Raw genomic sequence first — 13,344 nt, forward strand, 5'->3', positions numbered from 1 at the left:
CCGTGTAGGGGAGGGAACGACCGGCAGGACCTTTCTCGACTTCACCCCCCCCCCCCCGCCCCCCGCCCCGCTCCAAGGTGCAGCAGCTCCAGGAGTGACCGGCTGCTTTCAGAGGGTTACCCCGGCACACCTACACAGGGAGCTGCTAGTCTGGAGGGGCCAATGGAGGCATCCTGAGTGTCCCCCCAGGAACGACAGGGGGAGCATCCAGCAGGGGCTAGGGAGCAGCCGGATGCACCCGGGAACCTGAGCAGGCGGGGCAGCATGAGGGTTGCCAGGGGGAAACTTTCAACTTTCTCCTTTTATCTTCTTAGTACCTCCACAGTGCCCCCAGAAAACAGAGGGGTTATTAGGAGAAAAGGGGTTTAAATTGAGGAAAAAAACCCCTTCCTTTTCCATAATTGTCTATCTTCAAATTGAGGGGGAATCCCCTTCCCCTGCGATGTTAATGGTATCATTTGAAGGAAACCCTGCCTTTTCTATGGTGTTAGGGGTATCAGTTGACAGGGAATCCTCCTTTTTCATTATTTTCTAGTTTACATGGAAGAGGAAAACCTCGGCCATGCTATTTTACGGTTTGAATTAAGGGTAACTCCTGCATTTTCATCATCCTGATGTTTAAACTGAGAGGGAAGCCCAGCTGTCCCTCCTTTTTAAGGGTTTGAACTGAGAGAAAAATCCCCCTTTTCCATCATTTGAGAGATTTAAAGTGAGAAAACCCCCTCTTTACCCAATATTTTAGGGGATTAAATTAAAGGAGAGAAACCATATATTTGCCATTGTATCCATTTAAGCAGAGATAAGAGATCCCTCATTTTAAGGGATTCAGTTGAATGAAGCTCTTCCTTCTTCAGCGTTTTAAGGGTTTAAATTGGCATTTCAGGGCACTTCTACCCATGCCCCGGTACCAAATATCTCGTACGGCAGCGAGCCTGGCATGTACATAGCCCTAACGCTGCCTGGGAGTCTATTAATTTTTCTTTATAATGTACACAGCCCTAATTAGAAGCCCCAATGAGAGTTACACCATTCATGTAATTACTATTCTTCTCTACCCTACTTAGTCATATGTGGAGTACTACTTAGTAATCACTAAGGAACAATTATGCAAATTAACAACTAATTATCCCACCCAGGCCCCTCAACAACCCCACCCTGGGCATCCCTGGCAGCGCTGTCCAAACGCTCCTGGAGCTGTTCCTCTGTTAATGACAGCTTCACTTCCATTGAGAAAATCCTCTCCAACTGTTAAAAGCAGAAGTTTTTCAGCGCTGCTGTGGAGCTGTGGCACTGTTGAAGCTGAATGCACAACGTGTCCCACACAGAGCCTCCCATCTCATCAGCTGGTGACAAATGGATTCTGTGCTGCTGAGCTTGTGTTCCAATGGCTTTTCCTGATGCTTCCAGGTCCAGTCTTAAGTGCACCATGCAGTTGAGCTGTGTTGGTTTGTTACTGATCAATGTAGTGCTTGTCCTACCTGCAGGCTCTGGGCTTTTCACTCCCCTGTGGCCTTGGCTCGTGTGTTGGAAGTGTCTGCTGAGACACAGAGTGTTGGTGTTAGAAGCAGCAGCTCAGTGACTTGGGGCTGCTGCTGCTTTAGGAGTTTCATCTTTGTGCCTTTTTTTGGTCAATTCGGTGTGCCCCAGTGAGACAAGGGCTGCAGTGGGTGTTCTGCAGAGCTCCAGCAGAATATTGCCACACAGCAAAAGCAGAGAAATAATAACAGCCACAACTGGGCACCGTTCTCACTGGATGCTCAGTAAAAAAGAGACTCCTTGAAATAAAGGGCTCAAAGGAAAGTGTTTCCCTTTGGATGTGTGAAATGCAGGATTGCCGAGTGACAGTCTGCAGAAATTCAGTCATTCTTTTTTTGTGGGAACTGCCCTGGAGAAGGAAGTGAGTGCAAAAGCCCCACAAGCCCTACAAAAGCAGATCCAGACAGGCTGCAGAGCAGGGACTGCTGGATGCAGAGTGGGAATTCTTTGTTCTTCTGGTGCATTGAAGCAGTTGCCATTAGGATTTGATTTGGAGATGCAGTCTCCTGAATTTCTTCTTGTCGGAGTGCCCTTTGTGGGGAGGGGGCATCACTTGTGGAAGAATTCTCAAGTATCTTGGTTTAGGTAAAATACAGTAACTAAAGTATTTTTTATAATTTTTATGGAAAAAGTAGTGCGTAGACTTCCTTTGGAATAAACTGTAGTTATTTAAATGTTTGCAAATCCCTATGTTGTGTGTGTCTGTCTGTGAGCACTCCTGTGTTCTACAGAACACGCTGCAGACTGTAAATAAAACTACCAGAAAGGTGTTTAAGTCTTGTGGACTGAATGTACCATTTAATGGGAAAGTGAATAAATTATTAGCCAGCAGTTGCTAAGTGGATGCTTCCTGCAAATATCTGAAATCTTTGTGGTGTTTGTGTGCAGGTTTCAGCTGGAGTTGCCCTGGCATTGCCTCCCAGAGGGGCAGGATTGCTCCCCAGGAAGTTCTCCAGCCAGAAGTCCCTCTGGATCCGGATTCTTTTTTTAAAAAACTTTATTTTGTCTTGGCTTTTTCTTTTTTTTTTTTTCCTGCCCTTTCTGGTTACTTTGTCTCTCCATGTTCTTATTTTACAGAGGAACCCCTCCCCAGCCTGGCCAGAGCCGCAGCCGCCTTCACGTGCTGCTGCCTCACTCGCTGCTCCCGTGCTGGCTCAGGAATGTGATCAAAGCCCGGCTAAGCAGGAATTGTTGCGGGCCTTCTCTGTTTAATCGCCGCCGCTGCGAGCAGAGCTGCCCCTGCTCCTTGAGGGGAGCGCTCGCTGCAGCCCGGCAGGAAAAGAGCCCAGGAAAAGCCGTCCCCTTTGCAGGAGAAGCGCTGGAAGCAGAGGGGAGAGCGGGCAAAGGGAGCGAGAGCAGCGGGGCGGGCGGGGCGGCATCAGCGCTGATCCCTGCGCTGATCCCTGCGCTGATCCTTCCGCGGGCAGGACCGCATCACAAATAGTCCCTCCGGGGGATCACTCCGCGGCTAGGACCGCAGCACCGCGGGTGCCTCCGGCGGATCTCTCTGTTATAAATGGTATTGTGATGTTGACTTTTCGCATGTTACATCATTGTTATGAATGTGAGGTAAAGAAATTCAGCCAAATTAAATTTAATAAAGAAATAGATTTTATTCCGCGGCCGAAAGATAGGTCACACAGAAAGCCACGATCGAGAAAAGCAGCCCCGAGCACGGGGTCGGAGCTGGGTGAACACGCACAGATGGCACTGTTGGAGGTAGCAATTCCTCCTCCTTTTTGAATAAATCACAGGCTAAGGCCAGAATATGAGAACCCTCAGCCCGGAATAGTCCTGATCCTCCTGTTTGGAGTGGATGGATTCCTCCCCAAGGAGAGTACCGGAGGTGTCTCAGGACTTGTCCAGGCAACACTTGAAACCACTGATATAAGCTTGGCCTTATTTCCCAGTCAGGTGTGATTCTTGGTGTATCTCTTGGATCATTTGGGTTTTCCCAGCGCATTAACCTCCAGTTCCCTCTTAAGAGTTACCTTGGTATCACCAGGCTTAGATGTTATAGTCCACTCCTTTTCCAGGAATGCGAAGAACCCCCCCCCCCGTCCTTCCCAAACTGTCACCCAAACTACAGACATTCTACAGCATTACATTACAGAACCTCGGCAAAGCTTTTCCAACATTAAGGAACATGAAAAAAACCAACATCACAATCCATCCATAACAATGATGGAACATGCGAAAAGCCAACACCACAGTACATTTATAACAATCCCAGAATCCCAGGATGGTTTGGGTTGGAAGGAGCTTAAAGCCCACCCGTTGCCAGCCCTGCCATGGCAGGGACACCTTCCACTGTCCCAGGCTGCTCCAGCCCCAATGTCCAGCCTGGCCCTGGGCACTGCCAGGGATCCAGGGGCAGCCCCAGCTGCTCTGGGCAGCCTCTGCTGGGGCCTCCCCCCCCCTCCTGGCCAGGAATTCCCAATTCCCAATCTCCCATCCATCGCTGCCCTCTGGCACTGGGGAGCCATTCCCTGTGTCCTGTCCCTCTGTCCCTTGGAAATCCTCTTTCTCCATCTTTTCCTGCTGCCCCTTCAGGCACTGGGCGGCCCCAGCTGGGTCACCCCGAAGCTGCTCCTCTGCAGGCCGAGCGCTGCCCGCTCTGCCGGCCTGTCCCAGTGTGTCCCGGGGTGTCCTGGTGTGTCCCGGGGTGTCCCGGGGTGTCCCGGTCTGTCCCGGTAATGTCCTGGTTAAGAAAAAAACGTATGTGGGGATTGGTGGGGACTGGTCCTGCACCAATGGGGACTGGTCCTGCACTGGCTGTTCCAGCAGGACTTTGAGGGGGGGTGGCAAAAGTCAACTTTGCAAATTATTTTTGGTTTTACTGCTTTGAGCCTGTTAGAAGCTTTTGTCTGACAGACATCTGGAGAATTTCTACTCCTCCCTGTCCAAAAACTCTCAAGTTTTTACTCTCTGTTTTCCTCCCTGCTGATTTTCCTCCCCCTGCGTGATCTTGCTGTAGTAGTAAAAGTCTTCCTATTTCTGCCTCAGAGTGCATCAGGAGTCTCTGAAACAAGACTGGCTCACGGTTTCTGCTCCCTCAGTGCTCCACCTGCCCATCCTGCTCTGACTTCTGCTGTTTTCATTCCCTTCTCCTGCCAGTTCTCTCTCTCTGAAGCTCTGTGTAGAGAATGCAATAAAACACCGAAAAAACTCCACCCCGTTTCCGCATTCCCGCTCCGCGAGCGGCGCTCGCGCTCTCGGCAGGAGGCGCGCGGGCACTGCTGGGTGACTCGCTGGTGTCGCCTGCTGGCTCAAGGTGGTACTGCGGCCAAGAAAGGCACGCATGCACACTGACTTGGGCACATCGCTGGTGCCACCTGCTGGCCAAAAAGCAGTACTGCAGCTAGGAGCTGTGCGCATGCGCACTGATCAGCGGGGAAGCCCTTTGTCGTGTGGTCATTAAGGGAGCAATGGAAACAATGCTGAGCATGCGCGGTGTTGTGGGAAGGGAAGCGCACGAGCAGTGCTGTACCTGGTTACGTCATGTGGTGTTGGAGGGCGGGGCGGAGCCGGGCAGCGCTGCGCATGCGCACTGACTTTACCTGCCCGGTGCTGTTGCTCCGTGGGTACCGTCCGGCGGTGCCCGGGAGCGGCTCGGAAGCGCCAGGTTCGGTTCCCGGCTGCGGCAGCGGCGGGCGAGGGTTGTGGTGACAATGGAGGAGGGCGGCTGTTGCTGTGGCTGCAGCGAGGTGGAAAGTGAGCGGAAAACGGCGACGCGGCGTGAGCCGGGAAAAGACCCGAGGGGGGGCGGCCCCGGAGCAGAGCCGGGCAAGAGCGGGCGGCGGGGGCTGCGCGGGGTGAAGGCGGTCCCGGCGCGGGCACGGAGCTGCGGGGATGGGGCCGGGGCTTGCGGGCGGCACGGCGGGACCTCCCTGCAGAGCCTTTCCTGGGAAACAAAAGCGGGAGTTTGTCCCAGCTCGGCCCCGTGGCAAAGGGGCAGCGCAACCGAGGGGAGCAGCGCCTGAGCAGTGCGGCAGTTTAGGGGCGCAGGGAAGAGGCGGCTGGTGCTGGAGCGAGAACTTGCAGGTTTCTTACATTTAAATGAACGTGGAAAGCAGGGAGAGAGGTGGTATAAAAGCACTGGGTGCTCGGGCAGGTGAGACAGGACTCAGGGGAGGGAGTCGCTTTCCTGAGCTCCTTTGAAGTTCCACTTGACTCTCTCAAGAGCACTCGTGAGAAGTTTCCCATTTTGGAGTTGGGCTCCAAAAGGAAGGAACTTGAAACTGCTCCTTCTGATAAATCCGTAAGTATGGGAGGCCCTATGAAGCCCACGGGTGTAAGCAGCCAATAACTCCCACGAGTATTTTAACTACTAAAAATAGCAACTTTTATTTCTTCTGCACACAAACGACTTGGTTGTCCTGTGCAGGGTTCACTGATGCTGTGAATTGCAATCCAGGGCATCTTCAGGCTCCTGGTGCTCGGGACTGTGGCGTTTGGTGTGCAGAAAACATCCCAGGCTGTCCAGCTTGGGTGTGGATGTGCATTTCCACAGTTCCTCAGAGTGGGAAAAGGCCAAGAGGGTGATGGGAAGGCCTTTCTTCCAGGCCTGGGCATCCTCAAGACACCTCAAGGATGTTTTTTAAATGTTTGTTGTCTTTTGTTTCCCAGCCCAGAGCTGAGCTGGAGAACGGGTGGAGACAGTGGCAAGCGGGAGTCCCATGTTTACATCTGCCCTTGGATTCCAGTTTCTCCCAGTGGGTCTGTGCTGCCAGAAGTACAAAGGAAGGAGGTGTTGGAGTACCTGTTTGTTCACCTGTTGAGCTTGGAAGAGATGCTGAGTGTGAAATTCCAGGGGTGCCGGCTCCTTGCAAGCTGTTGGTTGCTCAGGAGATTGGGTTGGGGAAAAGGGGGGAGAGTCTGAGCACAGCACAGTGGTAGGAGCTGGGTTTGCATCTCAATGCCTGGTAAGCTGGAAAGAAGACTTTGCTGTGTTAATGCATAATTACATTTTTGTGCAATTTTTTGAAATTAGGGCTGGGATCAACCTGGGGAGGTTGTCTGGCCCAATTCCCTGTGCCCTGCTTTGCCATGAGGAATGGATGCCTGACCTCTTTGCAGAGAGCTGCTGCTGATAAAGATTTCTCCGTTTCTATAGTGAATTTATCCCAGTACTTTGCTGCTATAAAGAAGTCTCCTCTTGCTGCAATTTCCCCCTATTACATTTAAGATCAGCTCCAGCTGAGTTAGAATTTAATCCCGACCTTTTCCCCCTTTTTTTTTTTCCAAGAGGCCTCAGCTATCTCGCTATTTCTTTCCTCTCTCACCCTCCAGGTCCTGTTTTTCAGACCTCGTTCTTTCCTTATAAAACCCTTGATAACCCATTCCCCACTTAAGGCTTTGTTGTATCCTTGTTTTGCTACCTTCTGGGTGCTGTGGATGAAGGTCTGACTTTGAGGAGCACACCCTGCTCCCTTTGCTCAAGGGATTGCAGTTATTCCAATCTCCTGCTGCTGAGGGCTTCCTTAGGCTCTTACTGAAATGAAAAATATCCAGGAAGCTTTTCCTTTTTTGAGATTAGACTGGTTTCTGCAAGTCCTTGAGATGTGACCATGATGGTTAAAAACCCACAGTGCAAATGAAGGTTTCCCCCTTCTTCCCCCCTGCCCCCCACCTGCTCCATGCTCGGTCTTCTCCCTGCACAGTTCATTCCTTTGTAATCACAACTAAGGAAACCTTTCTAATCTTGTCAATTGGCAATGCAACTGTTTTTAAATTCTGTTTTAAAATAGTTTTGAAGTCAGGCTCTGCCCTTGCTATTGATTTGAATTCTTGACTGAGTAAGTTATTGGTGCTTAAGAAGCCCTTTGTTGCTTTAAAGCCTTTCTCCAAGGGTCAAAGAATAACACTGACAGGGAGTGAAGGAGCGCTGCCCAGTAGTTGCTTAGAAATGGAGTGTGTTAAACCAGGTTTCTTTAAAAGCAGTTTTGAGTAAGTGAAATTCAGGCACTTGAATTACTTTGGGAAATGGCTCATTTAGGATAGATCCACACTGACAGAAGCTGTTTATCTGAGGTCAGTACATGCTTTGATCAGTGCAGGGCCTTCCCCTACAGAAATGCATGAGCTAAGCCTAGCAAGGTAGAGGAAAAGACACAAGTTCAGCTTAGAGATCTGCACAGGTGAAATCCCGTGGATGTGCCTGGAGCATGGCCCTCCCCAGCAGCTTTTCTTACAGTTAAATTCTTAAAAAAGCTAAAAGCTGATGTTCAGTACTTTGGGATCTGGCTCAAAACTGCGGAGAGGATAAACTCCCTTACTGGAACTCAGGCAGTGGAGTGCCCACAAGCCAGCAGCCAGATTGCTTCTTGTTCAGCTTCAATTCAACGTTGTTTTTTTGTTGTTGTTTTGGTTGGTTGGCTGGTTTTAAAGTATTCTTAGATACTACAAGTGGAAGAAGAGAACCGAAATAGAGTGGAGCACCACTGGCACAGTAACTGATATTTTACTGTTCCTCTTTTTCTTTTAAAAATATATGTAGATAACATGAACTTTTAAACTCTGTGATTTGGGAGAAACACTCTTTTTTCTCCCTCTCTTTGGAAGAGATATGCAAGTCCTGAGCTGTTGGGCCAATGCTTGCTGCATTTTGTTTATGTTTTTACAATCAAACAAGGGGCTGATAAGATTGACAAGGAAGATACAACTCAGGAGCTCACTAGGCAGCAACTTCCAGACTCTTTGGGTGATGCAGTAGGGTATGAAGACTGTTTTCCAGTGTGAGATTAATCCATAATAACATGCTCACTGACATAAAAGTCACTTCTTATAAGCCACTTCTTATTCCCTGAAGTGCAGGAGCTGAGGTGTTTGACAAAGCCTTGGCAGAATGAAGAAGTATATCCCTGTCAGATTTCTCCTCATGCTAGCAAGAGCAATCCATCTTCTTTAAGGGTTTTGTTCCTTTGGGATTGTGTGTAGTTTAGAGGGAGAACAGTACCCAGAAGCATTAATTATTTAATCTGCACTGCTTTTTTCCTCAACGTGTGAGGTCTGAGTATTGTGCTGGGAAGTGGGGCCAATAAAATTTCTGGGAGTCAGACTTGGAGCTTGAAAGTTTTAGAATTAACACTGGAGACTCAGCTCCCTCTATGGTCAGAAGAGGGGGAGACACCTTCCTTCAGGATGTCTCTCCAGGGAATGCTTTTGGAAAGTTTTCTCTCGTAATGGCTGAAGTCTTTTTTTTTCTTCCTGAAATTGCAGTGTACATCCCACTGGAGGCAGTAAATCTCTCAAATGTATGAGCCTGGGCCTACACACCTGCTAAGGTGTGACTAGAGGTGTGAGAACTTTTGCAAATGAATTTGGAATCATGAGAATCACAGAACCATTGAGGTTGGAAAAGCCCTCTAAGGTCATCGAGTCCAACGTGTGCCCAATCCCTACCTTGTCACCCAGCCCAGAGCACTGAGTGCCATGTCCAGGTGTTCCTCGGACACCTCCAGGAACGGGGACTCCAAACCTCCCTGGGCAGCCCCTGCCAAGGCCTGACCACCCTTTCCAGGAAGAAAGTCCTCTTGATGCCCAACCCTGGTGCGGCTTGAGGCCATTTCCTCTTGTCCTGTTACTGGTTGCCTGGGAGAAGCAGCCAATCCTCACCTGGCTACACCCTCCTGTCAGGGAGTTGTAGAGAGCAAGGTCTTCTCTGGGCCTTCTTCTTAGGATTGGTATGGAATCACTACTTTGCATTAAAGGACAAAAGCAGATGTTTTGAAAAAATACTTTGAAGTGTTTTTGCATTGCCCTGGAAATCTGCCAAGAATTGGAGTTGCTTACCAGGTTAGGTGTTCTTGCCTGCAACTTCCCAGGGGCTGCTGGAGGTGGGATGAGGCTATTGCAGAGGAATTACCAGTACGTGGTTTCTCACTCAGGAGACTCTGGGTTTACTGTAGTTACGGGACTGGTTTTCCAGACTAGAGGAACTCCTTAAAGGACTGCAGAGGGAGGTGGAGATGGGATTTGTGGTTTGCATCCCCACCTCCTGAGCACACATGGGGTTAGATGCCCCTTGGCAGAGCTGTAAGGTGTAATGTGGGCAGCAGCTCCTCCTCTCTTTGGGGGCCTAAATTGAAATGCTCAGGAGCCAAATCACCTCTGAGCTGCTCTGTTGTGAGCAGGACAGGAAGGGACACCTCCAAAGGCCACATAGCTCACTCATAGTCCGAAAAATCCTACTGCTGAATCTGGAACCCCCTCAAGGACGCCTGGGACCCCCCGGGCCCCTCTGTGATCCTCGACAATGCACCCCCCCATCATCAGACCATGCAGTGCCCCCCAGTGTTTTGCCAGTGGGAGCACTGGAAGAGATACTGGGAACGCTGGGAGGGAACTGGAAGGAGACTTCCCACCACTCTCCAATGTGCAGCAGCCCCAAGTACGACCAGTGGGGAGGAGGAAGTGCTCCCAGTGCCTCACCCCCCCCCCCCCAAAAAAAGGGGTTACGAGAAGAAAAAGAATTTAAATTGAGGGGAAAACACTCCATTTCTTTAATTGTGCTTGCACTTAGGAGGATCCCACTTCATCTACGATTTGGAGGGTCTCAGTTGAAGGAACACACAACGTTTTCATGATTCTGTATCTCAGTTGGCGGGGAATCACTGTTTTCCATTATTTTCGTATCTAAATGGAAGAAGAAAGCATTTATGGTGCTGTTTGATGGATTAGAATTGAGGGAAACCACCCCATTTTCATAATCTTAAGGTTACAATTGAGGGCAAAACACCACCGTCCCTGGTTTTAAAGGGCTTCCCTTGAGAAGAACCTCTTTATGTGCCATTATAAGAGTTCCATCGAGGGGGACCCTCATTTGAAGGGACCTTCACAGAGGAAAAATGTGTCCAAAAGCCCCCAAAATGGTGTTTCTTGAGGGAAATTGAAGAGGAAACTGCATTTCCCCTCATTTTAGGAGGCTAATTTGAGCAAAACTCCCCCTTGATTCACTTTTTATTTGGGTTTAAATTTAGGGGAGACCCTCCTTATACATCAATTATGGGTCTAAATTGAGAGGGAACCTCCGTTTTCCCCTTGATTCAAGGCTTTGAAATGGTGACTAAAGGGAGTTTTCCCTTAATTCATTAAGAAATTGAAAAAGAACAGTAAAGATGAGCTGGCGCTGCCAGTTTGGACTCAATTTATCTGTCACGATTGCAAACGCCAACAGACACCGAGCGCCGACGACGCCCAGCAATGACTGTGTCACACCCCGACGGATCCAACAGGGGCTGGAAGCTCTATGGAGCAGCTCAGCGCCTGCTCCGCTCTTGCCCCCCAAAGCCCAGGATGGACCGGCGGGTCTGGACACATCCCCATTGAGGGGGGGCAGAGCCGCTGCTCGGGGGCCCCGGGGGATCCTTTATCCCCCTCGTGCAGCTGCGAGCTGCCAAGGAAAAAGTCCTCGTTCCTAGGCTTGAACCCCTGCAGGTTTACCTCTCATTCTCTTGCTCTGATTTGTTTGACAATAAATTGAATTTATTCCCCCCAGTCGTGTCTCTTATTCCAGTGACCCGTGAGTGATCTCTCTGTGCCCTTCTCCCCATCCTCAGGTCTTTCCTGATGTGTTCTGTTCCCTGCCCAGGGTGAGGAGGAAAGGGACAGAGCGGTTTTGCTGGCACCAGGCACCTGGCCAGGCCCAGCCCACCCCAATAATCCCTGCGATCATTCACGCCACCATTACCCAGGCGCACGGTGGGTCCGGCTCCGCGGGCAGGCGGCTACAGTAGTTCAAAGTGGGCAAACTGGGACGGAGTGAGAGGAAGCAGGTGGTGCCGGTGGGTGAAATGTCTCTGCTGCGAGCTGCCTGGGAAAGGAGGAGGGAGAACCTAGTGCAAAGTAAGGGGGAGAGAAAGAGGGACAAGGCTGGAGCTGTGGAAGGAAGCGGAGATGGCCAAGGGGCAGCTGAGCATTTTGCTTTCCAACTCTGTGGGGGGAAAGAAAGCGCTGTCAAATCTATCCAGGAAAAGAGAGGAGAAATAGCAGGTGGTGGAAATCGCCGGCAATTTGGATTCAATTTGTCTGTCTGAACTGCAAACGCCGACAGACACCGAGCACCGCTGGACGCCTGCTCTGGCTGCAGCCCGCCTGGCGAGACCCACAGCAGCAGCTGCCCGGGGGCGGCGGGTCGGGCAGCAGCCAATCGGAAGCGTCGCAGCGTGCGGCAGCCAATAGGGGCCCTGGCTACTCCGGCAGCCAATGGAAAGCGCCGTTACCTGAGGGGCCAGGCGCAGCTCGAAGCCCCTCACAGCGGCTTCGATTTTTGGGACATTTGTGAAAAGTTGGGAGTTCATTTTTTTTCTTTACCGCACCTTTTCCAGTACAGGAGAGATTCCGCCGCAGGGGATATCCCGCCTCGGGCACTTCTGGCCGGTTTTGAGGCGGGGGGAGCCCAGCGCGGCAGTGGCGGGAAAAGGGGGGTGCGGAGTATAAAAGGGGGCGCCGGCGTCGCGGCCCCTCAGTCGGGGGGCGGCGGCGGCGGCGGCAGGAGCTCCGCGGGCTGGCCCGGATGCGGGGACGCCGCCCTGTGGGGCCGAAGCCGCCGGCCCTGAGGCGCGGGGAAAGCGGCGTGGCAGCCGCGCATCGGCTCCGTCATCGGCAGCGCCGCTTCGTGCCGGTAGGCAGCGGGAGAACGCGGCAGCGGGCGGCGGGTGGCGAGTGCCGTCGGCGGGACGGGGCTTGGGCCGCCTGCGGTGTGCGATCTCCCGAGAGCAGCGGGGAGGGCCCCGGGGAGCGGCGGCGGGCGGGGCGCTGTGAGAGCCGGCGCATGTCCCCGAATGACCCGCCCGGCGCAACGCGCGAGGTACCAATGAAATAAAATAGAACACGGTAAAGTGCCACAGAGGAGCCGCACCTAGAGGGCTCTCCGCCCCTGCCCCGTGTCACTAAAAGAGCTGCACCGCGGGACATTTGGGGCAGCGCTGCTGGGTAAAAAGAGCCGCGCGGGAAAGGCTGGGAAGTGTGAGCGGAATAAAATATTGACAAAGGGAAGTGTGAGGGGAATAAAATATTGACAATGGTCTAAGAAATATTGAAAAGGTACTGCAGCAGGTATGGCCGCTGCCCCGTGTCACTAAAAGAGCTGCACCGTGGGACCGGCGGGGCAGCGCTGCTGGTTATAAAGCTCAGCACGGGAAAGGCTGAGAGGTGTAAAGGGAATGAAATGCTGAGCATGGTAAACGAGGTACAATAAAGGTACTGCAGCAGGAGTGGCCGCTGCCCCGTGTCACTAAAAGAGCTGCACCGCGGGACCTTCGGGGCAGCGCTGCTGGGTAAAAAGAGCCGCACGGGAAAGGCTGAGAGGTGTGAGCGGAATAAAATATTGAGAAGGGGACTTTTGAGTTGAATAAAATGTTGACAATGGTCTAAGAAATATTCAAAAGGTACTGCAGGAGGAGTGGCCGCTGCCCCGTGTCACTAAAAGAGCTGCACCGAGGGACCTTTGGGGCAGCGCTGCTGGGTAAAAAGAGCCGCACGGGAAATGCTGGGAAGTGTGAGCGGAATAAAATATTGACAAAGGGAAGTGTGAGGGGAATAAAATATTGACAATGGTCTAAGAAATATTGAAAAGGTACTGCAGCAGGTATGGCCGCTGCCCCGTGTCACTAAAAGAGCTGCACCGTGGGACCGGCGGGGCAGCGCTGCTGGGTAAAAAGCTCAGCACAGGAAAGGCTGAGAGGTGTATAGGGAATAAAATGCTGAGCATGGTAAAAGAGGTACAATAAAGGTACTGCAAGAGGAGTGGCCGCTGCCCCGTGTCACTAAAAGAGCTGCACCGCGGGACCTTCGGGGCAGCGCTGC

General features: G+C 51.7%; 1 long non-coding RNA gene across 1 annotated transcript; it reads left to right on the forward strand.

Annotated features, from left to right (window-relative positions):
- Positions 1-5,090: 5,090 nt before the first annotated feature.
- On the forward strand, positions 5,091-9,977 carry LOC138120152 (uncharacterized). Its single transcript, XR_011155762.1, has 2 exons — positions 5,091-5,250; positions 6,166-9,977. It is a non-coding gene; the product is annotated as an uncharacterized lncRNA (long non-coding RNA).
- Positions 9,978-13,344: the final 3,367 nt, after the last annotated feature.

The sequence above is a fragment of the Aphelocoma coerulescens genome, chromosome 18, assembly GCF_041296385.1.
Source record: "Aphelocoma coerulescens isolate FSJ_1873_10779 chromosome 18, UR_Acoe_1.0, whole genome shotgun sequence".
NCBI classification, from domain to species: Eukaryota; Metazoa; Chordata; class Aves; order Passeriformes; family Corvidae; genus Aphelocoma; species Aphelocoma coerulescens.